This window comes from Canis aureus, chromosome 4 (genome assembly GCF_053574225.1).
Source record: "Canis aureus isolate CA01 chromosome 4, VMU_Caureus_v.1.0, whole genome shotgun sequence".
Taxonomy (NCBI): Eukaryota; Metazoa; Chordata; class Mammalia; order Carnivora; family Canidae; genus Canis; species Canis aureus.
The window spans coordinates 77,559,382-77,580,785 of NC_135614.1; the positions used below are offsets into that span (position 1 = coordinate 77,559,382).

Below are 21,404 nucleotides of genomic sequence, written 5' to 3' on the forward strand. Positions count from 1 at the left end.
CTCCCACTACCACCCCCCAGCAAATCAGCCTTGTAGAGGCAGAGAGTTTGACAGAGAGCAGGAAAGAAGCCTGAAGAAGCACATAGGATTTGGAATTTATTCTGCATCCTGGGACACACTGACAGGTTTCACAAGGACAGGTGACTGCTAGGCTTGGGACAACTGAGTAGTGTGGGAAGAGAGAGGAGAGATCTGGAAGGATGTCTCCAGGTTGCTGGTTTGCTCAGTGTTAAAAGCCTGAGTCTCCATTTCGGTCACCTGTGCATTCACACTCCTAACCTTCAGGTGATCTTTGCTGCTTCTTCACTCCAAATGCAAGTAGCGCCCATGCTTCAAGGTCATGCCTAATGAACTTTTCTTCCCACAGCTGCTGCCAGGCCTCCATTACCTCCTGTGCCCGACTTATTACTCTAACCTTCTCACTGGACAAGTCACCTCCCATCTCTCCCACAGATCAGACTCATCTCCCTAAAGCACAAAGCGACAATCCTTTGCTTAAAAATCCCAAATATTTCCCTATCAGCTGCAGACCTAAATTCCTCTAAGACCTCAGGCCAGCCTCTTCTCCCGGCATACGGCATACCCCCAGGCCACATCCACACTCAGGATCAACCCCTCAGCCCATTCCTTCTCCACCTACCTCGGTTCCCCACAGAGCCCTTCAGAGCTCCTCAGTCAAAAGTGACTTCTTTCTCCTCTGTACTTCTAAAGTGCTCGATGTGGACCACTCCTCAGGTACTTTATCCTTTAGATCATCCCTTCACCCAAACACAGGGCACCTGTTCCATGCCACACGCGCACTGGTTTGGGTCGGAGCTGTCAATACACTGATCTCACTTCTGACACACTGAAACTCTGACAGCAAGGAGGGAGCCTCCGCGCATCCCCAGGAACCTCGGAGGGCCTACGCACAGCAAACCACAGGTACTCCAAAAATAAAATGGTTGAAATGAATAGAGCGATTATCATAAGTTCCCTTAAATAGTAAACTGCCTTAAGTGCATGCAAAATCAATCCTAATGACGAAGATTTAAAGCATAATTCAATATTTCTCCCGGAGCATATGAACTATGTCAAGGGAAGGTGCATTTATATACTTTGCATGGTTCTGATTCCTCCCCTCCCGGCACATTCCCGCACCCCTCCACTCCGTCTGCCCACCCCCCTGCAGCTCTCACACCACTATGTGGTTATTAGCGGAGCAGCAGTCCTTAGCCCGTGTCTAATGGAAGAAGGAACTGATGAAGCTAGAACAACCACCTACTGTCAGGGGTGTGTTCTGAGGCATTCCACGCGCCCCCGCAAGCAACCCTCCCACGCCACACCTGCCGGCCTAGACCTACTTGACCCGCACCCCGAAGCCACGGTGGGGAGGAGCCGGCCCGAGTCCGGAGCAGGCCGGCCCGGGAAGGGCCCGCAGCGCTGAGGGCCCAGGGCAGCTCTCTCCAGCAGCAGGTCCACGGATCACTTTCTGCAGCCCCTCAGGGACCCCCTCGGGCAGCTTCATGGTGCTTTGTCAAGGGAACGCGGCCAGCCAAAGCACCCCAACCCTGCTGGGCCAGCTGCAGGGCACAGATGCACACCCCCCCCCCCCCCCCCGGCCTCCACCTCCAGGGAATGCCCTCGAGCCCGCCGCCGTGTCCCCTGCACACTCCGGCGTCTCTTATCAAGGTCTCTGCGCCGAGCAGGCCTCTGGGGACGGGCTTCTGGCAAACTCCAGCCGGGGACCCTGGACCCTGCCCGGACTCAAGCCCAGCAGCCCCAAGCCCTGCAGCACCCACCGCGCACCTGGGGGGGGGCGGGGGAGAGGGAGGGAGGGAGGAGGGCGACCGCAAGGAACCGGGCCAGCTGTGGGGCGGCGCTCGACTCCCGGGGGGACGCGGGGTTCCCTCCCGAGGACGCTCCGGGTCTCCCCGGGAGATGCCGACCCTGCCCCACAGACGTCCTTGCCTTCTGCGCGCCTGCTCCGTCCTCCTTCCCCGCGTGTCCCCCGGGCAGGGAGCCGGCGGCCGAGGCGGGCGCTGACGGCGCCCCGGGTCCCTGGGGCCGCGGAGGGGGCCCGGCGGCGGCTCAGGTGGGCACCGCGGGGCGCCGCTGGCCCCGTGCCCGGCGGGGGGGGGGGCGGCCGGGGACTTGGAGCCGCCCCACCCGGGGTCGCCGCCCGGCCCGCCGCCTCGCCCCGGGAATCGTCGCCAAACTTTCCCGGGCTCGCTCGGTCCCCGGGGCCGCGGGTCGCCCCCCGCCCCCCCGAGCCCCGCGCCCCGGGTCGCGGCGGGACGGTCGCTTCACCTGCGCGCGGCTCCGCCGAGCTCCCGCTGCTCCTCGCGCGTCCGGCCCCCGGCGCCGCCCGGCGGGTCCCCGCGCCGCCGCCGCTCCCGCCGCTCCCGCCGCTCCCGCTCCCGCTCCCGCTCCCGCCGCCGCCGCCGCCCCGAGCCGCCGCCGCCGCTTCCCGCCGCCGCGGGAGGCGCAGTCCCGGGCGCCCCGGGCTCGGCGGGTCCCCGCGGCCGCAGCCCGCTCCTCGGCCGGCTCGCCCAGCTGCGCGGCGGCAACGGGGATCCGCGGAGCCCGGGGATGGGCGGGGATTCCCTCCGCCCTCCCCCTCCCCCTCCCCTCCCCTCCCCTCCCCCCCTCCCTCCGGGGGCCGCGAGGGGCGGGAACTCCCCGCGCCGAGTGACAGGCCCGGGGGGCGGGGATCCCCCCGCACGGGCGGCCGGTGGGCGGGGATTCCCCCGAGCCGGGCGCCCCTGGGGGAGCCCCGGGCGCCGTCTCCGGGATGCTGGGGGGATGCTGGGGGATGCTGGGGGGATGCTGGGGGGAAGCTGGGGGGATGCTGGGGGGATGCTGGGGAGATGCTGGGGGGATGCTGGGGGGATGCTGGGGGGATGCTGGGGGGGATGCTGGGGGGATGCTGGGGAGATGCTGGGGAGATGCTGGGGGGATGCTGGGCGGAAGCTGGGGGGATGCTGGGGAGATGCTGGGGGGATGCTGGGGGGAAGCTGGGGGATGCTGGGGAGATGCTGGGGGGAAGCTGGGGGGAAGCTGGGGGATGCTGGGGCGATGCTGGGGAGATGCTGGGGGATGCTGGGGGGAAGCTGGGGGGAAGCTGGGGGATGCTGGGGAGATGCTGGGGGGGATGCTGGGGGGATGCTGGGGGAAGCTGGGGGGATGCTGGGGGAAGCTGGGGGATGCTGGGGGGATGCTGGGGGTGGGCGCGGGGCGCCCTCTAGGTGGGAACGCGGAGCCGGGCGCCGAGTGGCCGCTGCAGAGCCGCGAGGGAGCCGTGGGCGCCCCGCACCGGGACCCGCCGGGCCGGGGGCGGGGCCGGGGCGCCGAGCACCCACACCCCGCAGGCTTCGGCCTCCGCCTCCCGAGGCCCAGGCTGATTGCACGGTACGGCAATACGAGAATTTCCGGGGAACCCCACGGCACACCCCCCATGCTGCTTGATCCCCTAGTTAAGCTCCTGAGAGACCCCAAAGGCAACGTCCTGCGGCCCTGGGGTGCTGCTTCGGGGCCCGGGACCGGCAGCCAAGAGCCCCCCTCCTCCCCCCCCGGGGACCCGCTGCCCATCGCCCTTGGCCTTATTCCAGGTCAGTCGAGGAACAGAAGCCTCCGGCTTTTTTGGATCCTTCATTCCCGTGGATTTTCAGGAAGCCCTTCAAATATTTTTGGTTCTTTTTTTTTTTTTTGTCATCCTTGTCATTCTGCCTACCACGGGGAGAGGATGATAAGAACATAATAGGGAGACTGCGCCTCTCTGCAAATTAAGCTCTCTTAAGAGGAAAAAGCTGGTCTTTTTCAAGGGCTAGCAGATAAGAGTTAAAAACATATGAAAAATTACAAAACCTGGGATAATGAATAGTTGAATAATGCTTTTGACATTTTCTGCAGCGCAGTAATTGGAAATCTTTGCTTTGGGGGGGGGTGGGGATGGGATGGGGATGGGGTGGGGCAGGGATCCCCTGCAGCTTTGCCCAGCAAGGCAATAAGCTCTGGTCTCTGGGAAGACCAGACAGACATAAATCACCTGCACAGATCGTGCAGAGCTGTCCCACAGCATCAGAGGGCGGCGGAGTCCCAAGGCATTTCGAGATGGTATTTTCGGCAGCGGTTGGGGTGGGGAAGTACTTGAATAGCTGTTCTTCAGCTTTTATAATTACCAGGCCACTGAGATCAATGTCTGCACAAATCCGAGCTTCCTATAGGATAAGCTGTGCAATCTCAGGCACCCAGAGCTTCTCTCTTCCTATCTGTAAACAGAGGAAATACCTACCACTCAGGATTGTGAGGATTGGCAGTGACACAGCTACTCAGCACAGCACTTCCGAGGTGCTCAATGAAATGGCAACCGTTACCCAGAAAGGTATCATTGGGACACCACAGAAAATCCTTCTAGAATCACACAGGGCTGGGGTTTCTGTTTGTTTCACAACAGTCCATCACTCTCTTCCTATCATCACATCAACCATGAAAAGGCGAAGCCTGTCTCCGCAGCCTCTGTACCCAGCACCAACCTCCATCAGCATCCGTCGAAAGCGTGCTGAATAAATGAATATATACAGGAACCTATCACTCAGACTGTGAGCACTGCTACTCCTTACCCAATCCACCCCCAACTCCTTCATTCCAGCCGGGTACTCCTAACCTGCAAATTGTTCCTCTGCCAGAATGACACAATCCTCACACTCCTGTGTCGGCTGAAATCCCAAACATCACCTCTTCTGGGAAGGCTTCTCTAATCACTGGCACCAGCACCAGGTTTCTTCTCCTGGATTAATCTTTCTGTAAGTTGCTAATATAACCCTTGTCGGGTTGTAGTAAATCACAGGAATCATAATGTTCCCTCACCACATGCTTCCAGTTTGGGAGATCCTGGAGCAAAGAGAACCTAGATCTTATTATTTGTGTTCCCCAAACCTAGCATGGCATAGTGCACAACCCCTAGTAGCTACTCAATAAATATTTGCTGGATTCAAATGAATCATTAAATATACAGATACAGATGTGATATGTGTTCTATATGCAGGCGTAAATATTATATACAAAAGATACTTACGTATATGTAATATGTTCTCATCTTTCTCCTTCAGACATGGCTCTGCTGACCAGCTTAAGATACTTCTAGTTTCAATCACTTTTCATCCGATATTTTCCAGATAGTTTTTGGCAAGTTCTTGCTGCTATTAATAGCTCACCTCTCAAGGGGTCAATCAAATGCATGGAAATTTTCTTTTGCCCTTGCTGTCTTGCCAATTTGGAAAGCTCACAACTGAGGACACTCGTTTTCCAGTGTTTGAAGATCAAAATGTAAATTTTTCCTGCCCCCTTGTTAAATATTTAGTCACAGATTAGTACTTCTATCCAAGTGGCCATTTTAATTTATTGCTCATAATATATATGATTTGGCGAGGAGGTTGGATTTAGAAAATCTAAGGCTTGTAGGTAGGGACAAGAGAAGATCAAAATAATGAACTGAGAAAAAAATGTATTGTTCTGGGCCATAATCTACCAATGATAGGTAAAAGAATGCAGCCTACTTGAGGGGAGTCCCCAGAGATTCCCATGGGCTGCAGTGGCATTTGGTTTACCTCTGAGCTTTCTCCCTCTATGAAGAAGAGACTACCCCACCAGGCAACTGTACCTGAATTGGAAGTTTCATCACCAACTCCAGTGAAATCGTGAAGGTTGCTTCCCATCTTTTCAGGTGCTCTTCTAAGTGTGTTGGGAGGAGAGGGAGCCTTTGGCAACAACTGGCTCAATTCCCTTCCTCCTCCAAGCCTCTGTGGGTTCGTTTGATCTCCAAAACAAATTCTAGCTTCCCGTTTACCTAGCTAGTTAGCCTCCTTTTTCTTCCTCTGGAAATTCCTGGCCACTAACTCTTCCATTCAGGAACTCACATGGGAATGAGCCATCCCCGGACCAAGGAAAGGTTTAGAAAGAACAAGTGAGGAACAATGACACTAAAACATTAATTCACTGGATCCTAATTTGGAATGTGTTTGAAGTTCACCAGGAGATTTGAAAATTCAGATGCCCTGGCGTCAGCCCCTGAGATCATCAGATGCTGAGTCTGTAGGGCAGCTCTGGATGCTGCATTTCTAACCAGCACCCTATGATTGTGACTTGGGTGGCCCACAAAACAGATTTGAAGAAATACTGAAATAGAGTGACTTTAAAAATGGGAGGGGGCCCAAGTTAAATCATACTCTAGTGCGTGGTCACAGTGCTGATAGAATTTAGTTTAAACCTTGATGAAAATTTTGTAATATTTATTCCATCCTCAGACACATGTTGTATTAGCCAATACACAAAATGGACCCGCAGTTGATGTACGCTGTTTTAAAATACTTGTTTAGGGGAAAGATTTCAGTACTTTTCATCCTGTGTATACTGAAAAAGATGAGTTTCACTGTGTCCACGAGCATGACACTGGAACTTATGCAAATGTGTGTTTTGTGGTTTACAGTGTGGCACAGTATTATGGCACATGCAGAATTTATGGTTTTCTCGTAGGGGGCTGCCCCCTACTGAATATACTATCTCTCCTTCTATTTATTTAGATGGCTAAATCATCCATTATTTTATCTTTGACTCAGACTTCCATTTATACTATGTAAGCATGGTTGCCAGGGTAATTTTTTTTAATAAAATTTTTGGCAGGAAGAAATGAATTATATACTAGCAAGTACAGACCAGATATTGCTTATTATTTTTACAATTTATATAGATGATTCAATAATTCTGTCCAGTGCTGAATTACCCTGTGTACTCAGGGCACCGGTAAAACCAGGCTACGGGAGAGAGAGAGGTTCAGCTTTGATTAACATAACCAGTACTGTGCAATCAGCATATCGAAAGAGAAGCTATTTTCGTTCTACAGATGCATGGATTTTGCTTGCTAGTTGGCCAGTATCTTTATTTTTAATTTACACAAGAGACAGGACATAGGGATCTTCTTGGGGCTTGGGGCTTCAATCCTATTGGTTCGGTCGTAAACATTTTCCTTCCAGAAGTTGGGAAGCTCGCGTCCTCCCCCATTGGCTCTTCCAATTCAGTCAAATCATCGTGCATCTAAATTGGTAGACTATTTAGGTAAGATATTTTCTAGCTCGTCATTTTGTGCACAACAGATTCTCATTCCGAACTCCTATCTCCCCTGCTGATTATTCTCCTTGTTCAGTTCTGCTCTACTTACTTATGAAAAGGCATCATTCTAAGTCAATCATATGCTATTTTTACACCTTCATCAGATACTTCCACTTCCAGATATCTTCATTTAATAATCTCCAAAAAAGCAATTATAAAAATAAACATATTACTAGTCTCTCTCTTCTGCTTTGTGGCTGTTGTTCTTATTGCTGTTGTTCCCTTTTCCTAATTTTATGTCCCCTCCTTATTATCTCTTTTACCAACCTCAGCACCCGCCTTTACTGGGACAGCTAAAATGGACACGGAAATAAAAGCCGGGTAATAATGATACCCAGCCTGCAAAAGCCACAGACCAGGGCTGTGTTCTGCGGCCAATCCCGGTAACTCAGTGAAGTGTGGGGTTACCTCAGGCAAGCTTCTCTCAAATGAGGATAACAATACCAGGCTCTACAGATCTCATTAGAATCTCGAGTCCCCAGTGAAATCATAGATGCAAAAATACTTTGAAAAAAAGGTAAAGGTCTCCTCAAATGAGAGAAGGTGAGAGTAACAGCTCTTTGAATGGCAATTTCAGGTTGTCACAGAAAATACATGACTAAGATGATTTACATTTCATCTCAGTGTACAGCAAGAATCACCAAGGGCAGTAGATAAGGCAGTCGATAAATCATCATTAACAACTTATTTGCATGATGTATGAATTAGTGGGCCAAACATAAGAAATGCATTTTGGATCTCTGCGGTGTTCAGGAGTGATGTACTGGTCGATGAAATCCACAGGAAGCAGAACCTTTGAAGAAAGGATACAGTGGACTTGAAAAAGCCAGCCATTGCCCATTGGAAAATATGTAAGAACAGCTTAATTTTGTTGGTTTTAGCATATGCTAATAGCGACCTCCTTCTAATTGCCCAAGGGGTGGGTTCCTCTAAGTCTGCTCTTGAAAAGAGCCCCAGGGATCATGCCCTTGGCCCTGAAATGGTTGGCCTTTATTTAAGTCACAGGGTCCTTCTCATTTCTGGTTAATAGAAAACTATTAACAAATATTTAAATGCTCATTTTCTCTATTTGTTAAATATTTTTTCATGAATCCAGGGAGCAGCGAATCATCTTTTCTGCTTTACTGTGCACTTATCAACAAAGCAAATAACCTAAATTGCTTTTAAATAATTTGTTTTTGTAACTTAGACAATCAGACCACCTGGAAAGAGAGAAGAAACAAAACAACACACGATGAGAGCTCAGAATTCTGGAGCCCAAAGGAGATTCCTTAGGAACCAACTTGCCCTACTTTGGAAATCTGCCCATCATTTTAGAAATGCTAATTATGCCTATTTAATGCCTGGTTTTCACAATCAAGATGACGTATCTCAGGACACTGAGGATAGAGAGCCTGACTTCAAGGACTGAGGGCGTCCATGGTTCCCTTGCCATTGAAGGGTGCACACATATCTCTGCCTCGTGCCAGAGTAGAGGAAATATTCTCCAAAGAAGGCAGCAGACCAATAAATTAATTCCTTATGATAAATTCCAAATGCTCCTTAAAGAATGATGTTTTTCTTATTAAAGTCTTTTGAGACATGTACCATCAGTCAGAATGTCATGGGGCTTATCAATATTGTATCTCCAGCATGAATTTGTAAGAAAGTGTTTTTAGAGATCAAAAAAGTTCACAGAAAATGCAGTAATACAGAGAGTGTCATAGAGCAGAATTTTCCAAAATTTGCTTCTTTGGCATGCATATATTTTCCTAACAAAGACTCCATCTACTCCAAAACTGAACTCTTTTTTTTTTCTAGAATTGCTCATTGTAAATCTCTTTCTGAAATTAAAGGGAATGGTCCCATAGATAGCATTTCACATTAGAATTTTCTGCTGATCCCAACCCGGGTAAGATAAGAGAGGTGCCTAGGATACAAAATATATGGAAGTGCTCACTCATTCTCTGGGCTGCGCCTAATCCCAACAGTGAGGACCGCCTTAATTTTGGGCCCCAAGCACCTCTCTTGCCTTGCCCTAGCCCTGGCCCTGGTTCTCTGACAAACACACAGAACGCAGAAAACACTTGAGCGGGTTGGACGCTGATTCAGCAGGGGGAAGTGCAGCAATAGTGTTCAACAGCACCACTGTTGAAGAGCTGTCTAGGTCTTGCCAATGTCCGTGGGGGTGACCTGACGCCAGCTGGGCCCACACACTCTGCCCCGTGATGCAATGCTACACTCGCTGCCCTGCCTCCCATCTCGTGGATGACCACACACATGCTGCCAAGCACAACTGTCAACACTTCACAGACCATCAGTGGAGGCAGGCCTGGCACCACCATGTCCACTTCCTAGTTTTTAATCCCTCAGTCGAATTATGGTAAACTTGAATGCACAGCAGCCTCTAAGACCCATTAAACACGTAAATGTGCCTTTTTCACCTTTGCATTCATCCATCCCTACTATGAGCCTTTTTTGGTGATCCGCCTCTTGCCATGCTCTCAGATCCATGATATCCCACGTCCACTCCAATGCAGTTTCCTCCAACTCGCACTCCCACCTGTCATCCCAACAAGTATCCCCATTTCCTCACTCTCTTCCCTAAACACTTCTTCCTCCAGACTCTCACCCTCCAGTGAAGACAGTTTCCCCTGCAGCTCTCTCAAGCAGAGTGTTTATTTGGTTACAAGCATTACCTTACAACTCAGAGTCGGGAATGGTGTGAGGACCCCCATGCTTTGGGTCTATGGCCTATCATCTCCATCACTCTTATCTAATCTTGTGCCTCGATTGCACCTACCTGAAAACTCCATTCCAGGACGAAATCGGCCCTTCCCTGCACCAATGCCCGATGTTGAAGCACTGATGGGAAGAAACAAAACAAAACAAAAAAAACCCCAAAACCATGCCTGGGTAGATGGCGAATTCCTGGTTGCCTATCACAACCAGCTCTAAACAGTGTCCAGCTACCATTTCCCTCGTCAACCAACTCTCCCATTTATGCAATAAGTATTTCAAACTTTCTTCACCATGTTCAAATTGCTGACTCCTCCTGTCTTATCCTTGTCTTTTTATCCGATGATGACCTTGCTTTCTAATTCTCAGATAAAATAAAAGATATGAGGTAGGAGCTCCTTTAACTTCCCATCTCCAGATTAATAGATCTTCCCCAAATCAACACCCACCTTCCTCCTCCTTCCTTCATATCACCATGCATAATTCTTCAGGGCATGAACATCATGCTTGGGATAAAATGCAGTGTCTCTAGCCTGGTTTGCTTGGCCCCATGTGATCAGCCCCTATCTACCTGTCACTCTCACCTTGTACCACTCTGCCTCTTGCTCGCCCCACCCAGCAGTGCTAACTGCTTTTCAGATCCGTGCACCATGCTCTTTTGTTCTCCAGAATCTGAAAATTTTTGTTTCCTCTGCCCTGGAAGCTCTTTTTATTCCTCAATTTGCCCCTCATCCAATTCTTACTTATTCTTCAGGACTCTCTTTAGATCTCACTTTCCTCCAGGAAGCCTTTTCTTTCTCCCAGGTTAGGTGCCCTGTTTCATGGTACTATGTCTTTTTCTTTTACAGCATTTGTCTCGATTGCTCTTCAGTCTTTGTGAGATTACTTTTTTTAATGTGTGCTTTTTTTTTTTTTAAAAAATATAGACTGCGGGTATTATGATAATCTTTGTCTATCTGGTTCAGAAATGTAATATTTAGTTCTTGACATAGTGCCTGGCACAAGATAAGTACTCAGAAAATATTTGTTGAATAGATGGATGAATAGCAAAAGCATAATAAGGTGCTCATGACACTGGGAGGTAATATACACAGACCATTTAGTTAATTGCCCTGTACTGGCAATGTAGTATTATTATGCTTGTACTCTGAATTGCTCCTGGACTTCTTGATCTAACAAAAAAAAAGGGTAGCTAAAAAGCATTTTATTCCTGTGACATGTAGCATGAATTGTTCTTCAATTGATTTCTTCTGTTTGGCTGCTTATAACAAGCATATTTAACTTTGCATAGTGTGAGGCCTCAAAAAACCAATGTATCTAATGGTGGAAGCCGAAAGTCATACTAACATGTGCTTCCTAGGCTAGATAGTCCCTGCTTGCCCTCCAGATCTACTTCCCACCATTTATTCTGTTCTGTGCCTCAGGAAGCTGGCCTCCTATTGTGCTCCTCCTTGTTTCTTGCCTTCTGGTTAGGGCACCACCAATGGGAGATCAGTGGCAGGATAACAAGAAGGCATTGATCTCTCTGGCTCCTCATTGGGGCCGTGGGTTAACAGTGACTCTGCTCCTCTACCTGAGTTCCCAGCTCTTATCAGGGACGGCTCTGATCCATCACTCTTACCAGGCAGGCCCTTACTCTGTAGGGACTCCTTCCGGCCTACAGTAATTACAGCTCCCTGAAGTTGCTAGCCTTGGCATGCTTCATTATCCTTTTTGTTTTCCTTAACTTGTCCACACCTTTGTCAATTAAAATCTCCCCAGTTATTCCTGTATGAGTGTGCTGTATTCTGATAGGACCCTGACTCATAGAATTCCATTGCCTAAATAAATATAATGAAATCACATCAAGAGGTGCTTGTGTGCTTCTCTAGATCTCTCAGCTACCTCTCAGACAGTCTGCATGCTTGGCTGATATGAGCTTAGGTGCCATTATCCCCATTTCCCAGGTAGACACAGGCATCTGGAAGCAATCAAAGTAAGAGATGTACTCACAATGCCAAAGCTCGGTGATGGCAGCGTCAAAGCTACACCTCAACTCTGGACCTTACACATCAAATTCAGATCAATAGCTTGGCTACTCCCCTCCCAGAGAGTCACCTGCCGGAATCCGTACAGCCAGGATCCCAGATAAATCATTCTTGGTGGCAAACCTCTCTGCAGCGAGTCTAATCCAGGTGAACTCTGAAGCTGGTGGGTGTGCAGCTGGCTCTGTGCCCCAGTTTGGAGCAGGTCTGGGACACATTCCCAGATGGCTCTTGGATGCCATTACTTTTTCTGGCTGCATTCCTGGGGGAGGTGGGAAAACACACACAGGTCTCCTAGCTGCAAACCCAAGCAAAGAGCACATTGTCGTATCTTTAGCAAGTGATAGCACACAAACCCAGAAAGCCAAAGGACTAGAGAGAGATATATCTACCCAGCTGAACGATATTCACTCTTTAGAGCTAAGGGAACAGCCAGTATAGAAGATTCTCTATCCTCTTCTTAAAAGAAAGTGCCCAAGGCTTTGAGCAGATCACAGACAACCCTTCATTCAACCCTCCCAATTTCCTCCCCCTGGAAAATGGAGTTTCCTTCTCTGGAAAATTGGTAGAAAGGAGAACCAATTACCCATTAAGGTGAGCAAAAGTCTCCATGGGCTTTAATTTTAAAGCCTCAAAAACAAGACTACTATTGATTTTTCTCTTTTGGGGGGTGGGCAAAAGGCAGCTCCCATAGAGAGGCAGTATGAGTCATAGTTAAAAGCATAGACTCTAGAGCCAGAATACCTGGGTTTGAATCCCTTCTGTCACTAACTAGCTATGTGATCTCAGGGCAGTGACTTAATCTAACCTCTCTCTGCTTCTGTTTTCTTTCTTTTTTTTTTTTAATTTTTATTTATTTATGATAGTCACACACACAGAGAGAGAGAGAGAGAGAGAGAGAGAGGCAGAGGAAGAAGCAAGCTCCTTGCACCGGGAGCCCGATGTGGGATTCGATCCCGGGTCTCCAGGATCACGCCCTGGGCCAAAGGTAGGCACTAAACCGCTGCGCCACCCAGGGATCCCTGCTTCTGTTTTCTTATCTGTAAACAGGAATAATGGTAGTAGCTACCTCACAGGGTTGACACGAAGGTTAAAAGAGGGACTATAAGGAAAGCACTTTGAACAGAGCCTAGTAAGACTACTTATATAAGGTTGTTGAGTTAAGTTGTTTCCATAATTATTTATGTATCTTCAGATACATCTGGAGTGTTGACCATTCCATGATTTTTTTTGTCCTTTTTTTGCTTGGAGCCCAAATAACTTCTAGGGTGAAACAACAGATCCTAAAGAAGCTTTGCTACCAGTGCCAATCATTAGATCAAAGGAATTTGGCTTGTGTCTTACCTGCCATCAGGAAGAGAATGTACCTGGGATGCTATTAATTGGAAAAGCACATTCTGGTACATGACTCAGCCTGGCAAGCTCATCAGTTATGCCCCGAGAAGAAGGGGGAGCACCAGGTGGCCTTACCTGCTAGATTGATCCAGGAAGATGAGATACCTTTTAAGCAGACCATCTATCACTGATCACCAAAGGCCCAGTGTGAGCCTCTATCCATCACTCACAAAAAAAATCCCACAAGGCAACACATATTTTGCACTTCTCAGTGGCTGAATTCGTGTGTTCTTCCCTCTTCTCCTGTCTTCTTAGATTTCCTGTTGGAAGTCAGCAACCAGCCCAGTTTTCCATACATAAGCTCTGGTTTTCTCAAAACACAGTCCTCTGAGCCAGAGGAGAAGCTCGGTGTCTCTATCAGGTTCTCCTCCTCTTGAGGAAGTCTGATTGACTGATAGTCCTTGTTTGTTTGTTTAAAGATTTTATTTATTTATTCATGAGAGACAAACACAGAGAGAGGCAGAGACACAGGCAGAGGGAGAAGCAGGCTCCCCGCAGGGATTCTGATGCAGGACTTGATCCAGGACCCTGGGATCACGACCTGAGCCAAAGGCAGATGCTCAACCACTGAGCCACACAGGTGTCCCTTGACTGATGTTTTTAATGAAAACATTTCAGTTCCCCTGAGAAGCTCATAGTTCCTAAGAGTGATTGTCCTTTCGTAACTCAGTAATAAGTAGATAATTTTGACTGAATACTCACAATTTGCTAGGCACTATGCCAAACACTTTATATAACATTCTCATTTATTCTCCCAATCATTCTAGGAGGTAGCACAAAAGTTCATTATCTGAGTCCCTAGAGCAGCACTGTCCCATAGAAATGTAATATGAGCCACCAATGTGGCCATGCATGTCATTTTGAGTTTTCTAGTAGACACATTATAAGAAATAAAAAAGAAACAAGGGAAGCTAGTTTTAATAATGTATTTTGTTTAACCCAATGTATTTTAAAATTGGCATTTCAACATGTAATCCATATAAAAGCTTTAATGAGATATTTTACATTCTGTTTTTTTGTACTAAGTCTTCAGAATCCAAATTCCAATTAATAAATGTAGAAGGAATGAGGGGAATAGGAAATCACCATGTGTCAAACACCACCACCATTGTCGTATGCAGGTTCCATCTATGAATGCTAAAATTAGAGAATGAGAATTTGAGGAAAAAATAGGATATTTGCATACTCTGAAAATATCCCTCAAGAAATTTACTAATTTCAAAGGGAGAAACATAACTTTGTAGTGGAGAGACCCTGCAAACATCACAAAGTGAGCAGAATTAACATCATCACTAATAGGACATATCAATATAATGTACCCCCAGATAAGATGCACAAAGGATACATCACTTTTCAGATCTTACCAAAAATCTATGACCTCAATATAATTGTGAAAAAGCATCAGAAGTGTCCCAAATTGAGAAATAGTATTTAAAATAACTGGTCAATACTTTTCCAAAATGTCAAGCTCATAAAAGACAAGGAAACCCTCACAGATTGAGGGGACTGAGGAGGTAAAATAACAATACAATGGGGGTCCTGGATCAGATCCTGATGCAGAAAAAGGACATCAGTCGAAAAACTGGTGCAGTTTGAATAAGGTGTATACTTCAGTTAAAAATCATGTGCCAGTGTTCGTTTCCTGGTTTTGATTGTTTATCCTAGTTATTTAAGTTGTTAACATTAGGGGGAATCTGGCTATAGTGTATACAGGAACTCTGTACTCCTGCATTTTTTTCCATGAGTCTAAAACTATTTCAAAATGAAAAATAAAAGGACATTGCATTGTTAAATTGTTAAATTGCATTGTTAAATAAAAATGCAAATTGATTACAAATAACTTTGAAATTATTTCAAAAGATTCAAGAGCCTATGAAGCTGATGAAAGTATTGAAATATTGCTTAAAAATGCATACAAACTAGATAAAACAGTTAACATTTGGAGAACAAAAATCAACAAGGATGGTAACAGGATGTGGGTTTCAAAAAACAATGACTTAAATGTCAAGGAATTATGAAAGATCCTTGGAAAAATGAATGGAGATTTCTAGTTTGTTTGCCAAAAAAATTTCTACCATAAAATCATACATTAAATGAAAGCTGTTTTATTATGCCACATATCATTTTAGTTTAAAAATTATGCCAAAATAAAAAAAATAAATAAATAAAATAAAATTATGCCAAAATAGCCCCATGAAATTTATCTGTGTTCATTCTAAAAATGAACACATAGTTGCAATTATAATCTATGTTCGATTGAACATAGATAACATTTTATTTCCATAATTTGTAGCTCCATTTTTTTAGATTAAAAAAGCCTCACTTAAATTTTTAATTCATCTTAAATGACTTGACTTTGATCTCTTCCAGCTTCCATTACCCTTGTATTATGTGCACTTCCCATCATTTAATAGGAGATCCAGGACTCAAACCCAAGTAATCTGCCCCTCCAGTGCATGCTGGAGGCTCATCCCATAAGCAATATGTGCTCTGCATTGTTCAAAGAGGTGAGCTCTCTCTGTTTCCATTCATTACCTGACCAAATTTCCTCCAAGTTAGCCAAAACAAGTTTCATGACCTCTGTGAGGACAAGGCACCCCGTAATGTCCTATTTTCTATCACTCCTTATGAATTTATTGAGGATGGGCAACTCCATAAATCAATAGAAGACAAAGAAGAGGATGGACATGAATGAGCACATGAACTTCATCAGCCATGTCCGTGTGACATATGTGAAATATCCATTTTTTTAATCTCCAAGACCCATCAAACCTTTTAAAGATGACACTTATTTTTAAATAAACCCACTAAATCTTGACACAAAAACTAAGCCAGAGCCAATGAAATCATTCAAACTGCTTGCAGTGTTCAAAATGATGAGCTGTGATATTTAAAATGAGACTAAAAGAGGCTTGGAAGACTGAAGAAAGGAGATATATATCATCAGAAAGGAGCTTCCTACATTTAAAACTATCAGTAGCAAATGATATGGACAGAAGACTAATAAATTACAGTGAAAGGTAAGAGGATGCAAGTGCAGAATGAGTGGAAGAAACTTGGAGAAGCCAAGTGAGAAAACAATCTCTAATGGGCCTCTAATATCTGGAGCAAGCATTGCTTTACACACACACACACACACACACACACACACTCACACACACACACAAATACTCCCACATGACTGAAACTTAGATGATATCACTGGGGTCATTATTAAAATGCAATATGGTAAGTTATCCATTCCTCTCTGGCCCCAATCACACCTGAGGTTGTTTTGGAGAAAAGCTCTCAGTCTTCAAGAATGAAACAGGGCATGACTGTCTTCTCTAGGCATATGTGCTGACACATGGGCTCATTCAGATTCATCTTATCCCAAAATGACCCTCAAGACAATTGAAAATTGGCCAGTCTTCTAGTAACCTATTGTGCTAACAGTTGGAGAGATGCCACACTGGGCCCAAGCCAAAGTCAGAAACCTGGCCGGTAGGGACTGGCTTCCTGATCAACATATTGCAGAGTCAAAAACTTTTGGTCCAATCTCTTCTTTTTCCTGAAAGTTACAAAAAGATCTGGTCACTTCTATTGGCCTTCGGTGGGCTAAAATCCTGGTAGGGCCTCTCTCATCCTAACCACAGTTCTCCTGTGAAGTTAGCAAAGCGAAGAAGGGATGGGTGGGAATGGGGTGGGGTAGGAGTGATGACAGACCCTTCCTTGGTCTAGCCACCACAATACCTGTAGCTTTTGTTAATTCTTCACAGACCTTCTAGAGATTCCCTTTTTCTTGGCATCCTGCCTGTGATTCCTCATATTGCACAGTAGAGTGGAAACTTCAGTGCATTGTTTCCTACAATCCCCCTCAGGGCTACTGCTCAGCTGTGAGCCCTCTTTGGGAATTGCCTTAGCTAAAAAGAGCAAGGCACGCCTTCTTCTTAAGGCAAAATAAAGATCCAGGCTCCTTGCCCAATTCAGGGCAACTCTGAAGACCTATTTCAGCTTCTGATTTCCCCATGGGCTTGGCCAAGACCTCTGTGAAGACTGCATCACAGGGGCCCCTGGGTGGCTCAGTGGTTGAGCATCTGCCTTTGGCTCAGGACATGATCCCAGGGGCTTGGGATAGAGTCCTGCACCAGGATCCCCACAGGGAGCCTGCTTCTCCCTCTGCCTATGTCTCTTCCTCTCTCTCTGTGTCTCTCATGAGTAAATAAAATCTTAAAAAAAAAAAAGACTGCCTCAGAGACCAACTCCACCCTCTGCCCAATTCTACTTTCTTCTCTTCCTTCCAAGGATGTTAATCCCGCATCACTCCCTTATCAACTAGCCATGCACAAATCCCCAACTCAGAGTCTGCTTCCTGGAAGACCCAACGCACAGCACATTCCTTTCTCCATTTTACCATCCACTGCCTGCCACAACGGCCTTCTTGTCAACCAATCCCTGGCTCTCTTGGCATTTCTTCTCTACACTGACTTCCCAGTTTCATCAATCCGGGCTCCTTGGTCACTGTGATCTCCAGTTACTTGGGAAAAGTCCCCCATCCCTCTATGTGCATGATTAGGCCCCTCAATCTGCCAAACAGAAGAAGGATCTGGCCTGCTGTCATCACACATACCCACTCAATGCCAATGTGAGCTCTCTCGTGGCTCACCCCATCCCAGTACTCTCAGTTTACTGGAAGACAGAGTATCCTGACTTTCGCCATTCCTGGGCCAAGGGCTCACAAAGTCATAGGCATCGTCCATTGTATGTATTTGGCCAAGATGCTCTCCTACCCCCCTGGGCAACAGTGTCAGGTAAGCACAGCAAGCCAGAGCCACTATCCTATGCTCTTGCCTGAACGCAGCAGCGGTTGCTAGTGCCTGGAGAGCCATCAGAGTAGAACGGAGGGGCAACTGTGTTGCTTTCGTAAGGATCAGTTCCAGTGGGGATAGAGGAGAGCAAACAGGGCCAGAGAAACATATGCATTCAGTCTTCTTCCAGTGTGAGAACTCCGGGAGTCAGAACAGCATATGGATAGGAGGAGAACAGAGCTCAGAAAGCAGGAGAGGCTAGATTGCCACTGAGCAGAGAGGAAATGAGGGCAGCTCTGAGCTGGGAGGGGAGGGGAGGGCAGCCCCTGGGAGAGAGGGGAGGTGAGGGCAGCTCTGAGCAGGGAGGGGAAGTGAGGGCAGCCCCTGGGAGAGAGGGGAAGGGAGGGCAGCTCTGAGCAGGGAGGGGAGGAGAGTGCTGGGGAGGGGTGGGGTGTGCTGGAAGGTCAGAGTAAGATGAGATGTGGGCCAGGTCAGATGATTTGATAACCAAAGCCACAGCACAGAGTATCTCCGCCCCCCCCCCCCCCATCCTCTGAGGATTCTGCTAGGCGTGGGCAACTCCTCAGAGGTGCTCTAAACACAAAGAGCCCCACAGACCTTCCAAGCTCAGAACAAGGCGCCTGTCACTGGCGCCTCAGCCAGGATGCCATCTCCTCCTGGCACCCAATTGCTGGGCTATCAATAGCCTCAAACACAAGGTGCTGAGCCGGGACACTCTCGGTTCTCGCTGCCGGAAACAGAGACACTCACACCCCTCATGGGGACCAGAGGGACTGCATGCTTTTCCTGCGAGATGCCCAAAGCCGAGCCCCGCAGCTTGGGCAGCCCTGCGTCTGTCCGTCTGTCCGTCTGTCCGGGCACAGCGCTCCGTGCCCTGGGAATCTCGCCCACGGCAGCTGCCCCCAGGACCAAGGTGCGGGGCACCACCCGGTCACGGTTCGCCCTTCCTTCCCGCAAACAATCCCCTTGGCATTTCCTTGCCCCTGAGCCCCGAGAGAGCTTCTAGAGAAAGAGTGAACGGGTGGAAGTCGCCGGGGCTGAGGCCCTCGGGTGCCAGGAACAGCTGCTGAGCTGGGGTGGTGCAGGGCCGAGGTCGGGGCCACCTCCCGCTGGGCCCAGGGCGGCAGGGGCCAGCCTTCCCCGAGGCCCTGGGGTTGGCTGTTTTTGTGGCTCTCTGCTCCACAACACTCGCTGACGCTGGCTTTCGTGAGATAGTCCCACGTGGCCATGCGTGCACTAAGGGCCTTGGCTGAGGCTCATGCTTTTCTATTAATTAAAAATTAAGGCTCCCTAAAGAAAACTACTGACCCAGAAACTAAGATAAGCACAGTGGGAAACTGGAAAAAAAGAGAAAAAAGCCCAATTTCTTCCTCTGCTCGTCCATTTCCTATAACAGGCCTTCCAAGGGCTCTCTATGTCCCATTGGCGCCACCCGAGAGCCCTGTTGGGGATTAAAAGCACCCACGGAAAAGGAGGAATTGAGTCACCTGTGTGGAAAAGCTCAAATCAATCACTGGAGGCCCGTGCTAATTGCTAATGGCTGCAGTCTGAAGATGCAAGCGGTAGTGCCCCCCTAACTAAAATGATTTTTTGAAGGAATGTTCCATGCTGCAGAAGGGCGGGGCGGGCACCACCTTGATGCCAGAGGAAGGTTGTCAAACCACCGGCAATTTGGAACGTGGCCCGTGTTTCAGCTTTTCTTCCGGGGTAATTTCCTTCCACAGGGCGAGGCTGGGTTAGTGGTGCAGCCGGAGTCGGCTTTATCATGAGGGCTCGGCGGTTAGGGCTCCACTGCGCTTAGGGCTCCAGGGGGCTAGGGCTCCAGGGCGCTTAGGGGTCAAGGCAGTTAGGGCTCCAGGGCAGCTAGGGCTCCGTGGCGCTTAGGGGTCCAGGGCGGATAGGGCTCCAGGGCGGCTAGGACTCCACAGTGCTTACGGCTCCATGGTGCTTAGGGCTCCAGGGGGGTTAGGGCACCACAGCACTTAGGGCTCCAGGGTGGCTAAGGCTCCAGGGAGGTTGGCGCGTAGGGCTCCAGGTCGGCTAGGGTCTAGGGCGCTTAGGGCTCCAGGGCGCTTAGGGGTCCAGGGTGGTTAGGGCTCCAGGGCAGCTGGGGCTCCATGGCGCTTAGGACTCCAGGGTGTTTAGGGGTGCAGGGTGGTTAGGGCTCCAGGGTGGCTAGGGCTCCACGGCGCTTATGGCTCCAGGGCCGGGTAGCTGGGCAGGGATGGGAGTTAAAAAGAGGAGCCTCCTGTGACAGAGTAGGGGGAGTCAACTCTGCCCACTGGCCGGAGCTCCTTCCCTGACCTCCACATCCTTTGCTGGGCTAGGTTGGCAGACGTGGGTGTGAGTGGGCGCTTCACCCCTTCCCGGAGCCCCTAGTTCGGGCTCTCCCGTAGGACAGGGTGGGTGGGCTCTAACTCTCAGTCTCTGTCACACTCACACACACTCACACACGCATATACACACACACAGGCAGCCAGCTGCAATCAAGTGACTTCCTGGAGAGGCCTCGCTCTCTCATCTCATCTGAGCAATAAGACCCTCGGGACCAACTAAACAAAGCCGAATTTCTGAATGAGTGAAAACGTAATGAATGTCCTTCATCTTCCACGTGGCTGGCAGTACTTGGGCAGTGATTGGACAAGTCAAAATTACTCTCATCTGGTTCAATAGGAAAACAATTCTCTTTCCCGCCGTGTGTGCAGGGATTGAGACCTCTCGAGCTGGCGAAAAGTCGGCCTCCCGGGGGAGTGTTAGTAGCTAAACCCCGATTCCTGCCCACCTCCAGGGGGCGGGGGGCGGCGCTGGGCCAGCTCTCTCTGTGATGCCCCGGCAAGGTGTCCGGGTCTTCAGTCAAACAGCTGCAAGGTGCTTTGTACGTGGCAGGCACTGAAGTCGGAACGAGGGTGCCATCAGGGAGGCCCCGCATCCTGATTCTGCCCCAGGTATGTAGTAGCCCCATATGCACCAGTGGGACTCTTTCACACCAAAGGGTGGCCCAACTGGTTGCCATGGTAGCCACAGACCAGGTGTAGAAGCAGCCACGTCACCGGGGGACCCTGAGGTCAGACTTGTCCATCCACAAAGTCTTGGCTCACTGCTGCAGAACAGTGTAGAATGACCAAGATCTGAGGGACCTGGGTGCTCCTCAACTCCTCGCTGAAGGTGTGGTCATGAGCAACACCTCTTACCCTCCCTGAGTCAGTGGTTCTTCATCTACAAAAAGAGGGTGAAAAATATCTGGGGTCTCGTACCAGGACAGAGAATGGAAAACTGTCTTTAAAACTGTAATAAGCGCTGTATAACTAGACTC

The 21,404-nt window shown here is 48.7% G+C and overlaps 1 protein-coding gene and 1 long non-coding RNA gene across 5 annotated transcripts in view; one reads left to right on the forward strand and one right to left on the reverse strand.

The window, feature by feature from the left end:
- Nucleotides 1-2,366, reverse strand: part of PDZD2 (PDZ domain containing 2) — a 358,446-nt gene extending 356,080 nt beyond the window's left edge. For both annotated transcript variants that reach the window (XM_077896342.1, XM_077896341.1), the window contains exon 1: nt 2,290-2,366. The gene's annotated coding sequence lies outside the window, so the exon portion shown is untranslated. The remainder of the gene's footprint in view (nt 1-2,289) is intronic.
- On the forward strand, nt 1,284-8,836 carry LOC144313038 (uncharacterized). Of its 3 annotated transcripts, XR_013378716.1 has the most exons (5): nt 1,287-1,671; nt 4,436-4,580; nt 4,668-4,784; nt 5,614-7,997; nt 8,336-8,836. It is a non-coding gene; the product is annotated as an uncharacterized LOC144313038 (long non-coding RNA). The 3 variants fall into 3 exon arrangements; XR_013378715.1 differs by having other exon boundaries at nt 1,284-1,671; nt 4,668-7,997; XR_013378717.1 differs by lacking the exon at nt 1,287-1,671 and adding an exon at nt 3,970-4,363 and having other exon boundaries at nt 4,476-4,580; nt 4,668-7,997.
- Nucleotides 8,837-21,404: the final 12,568 nt, after the last annotated feature.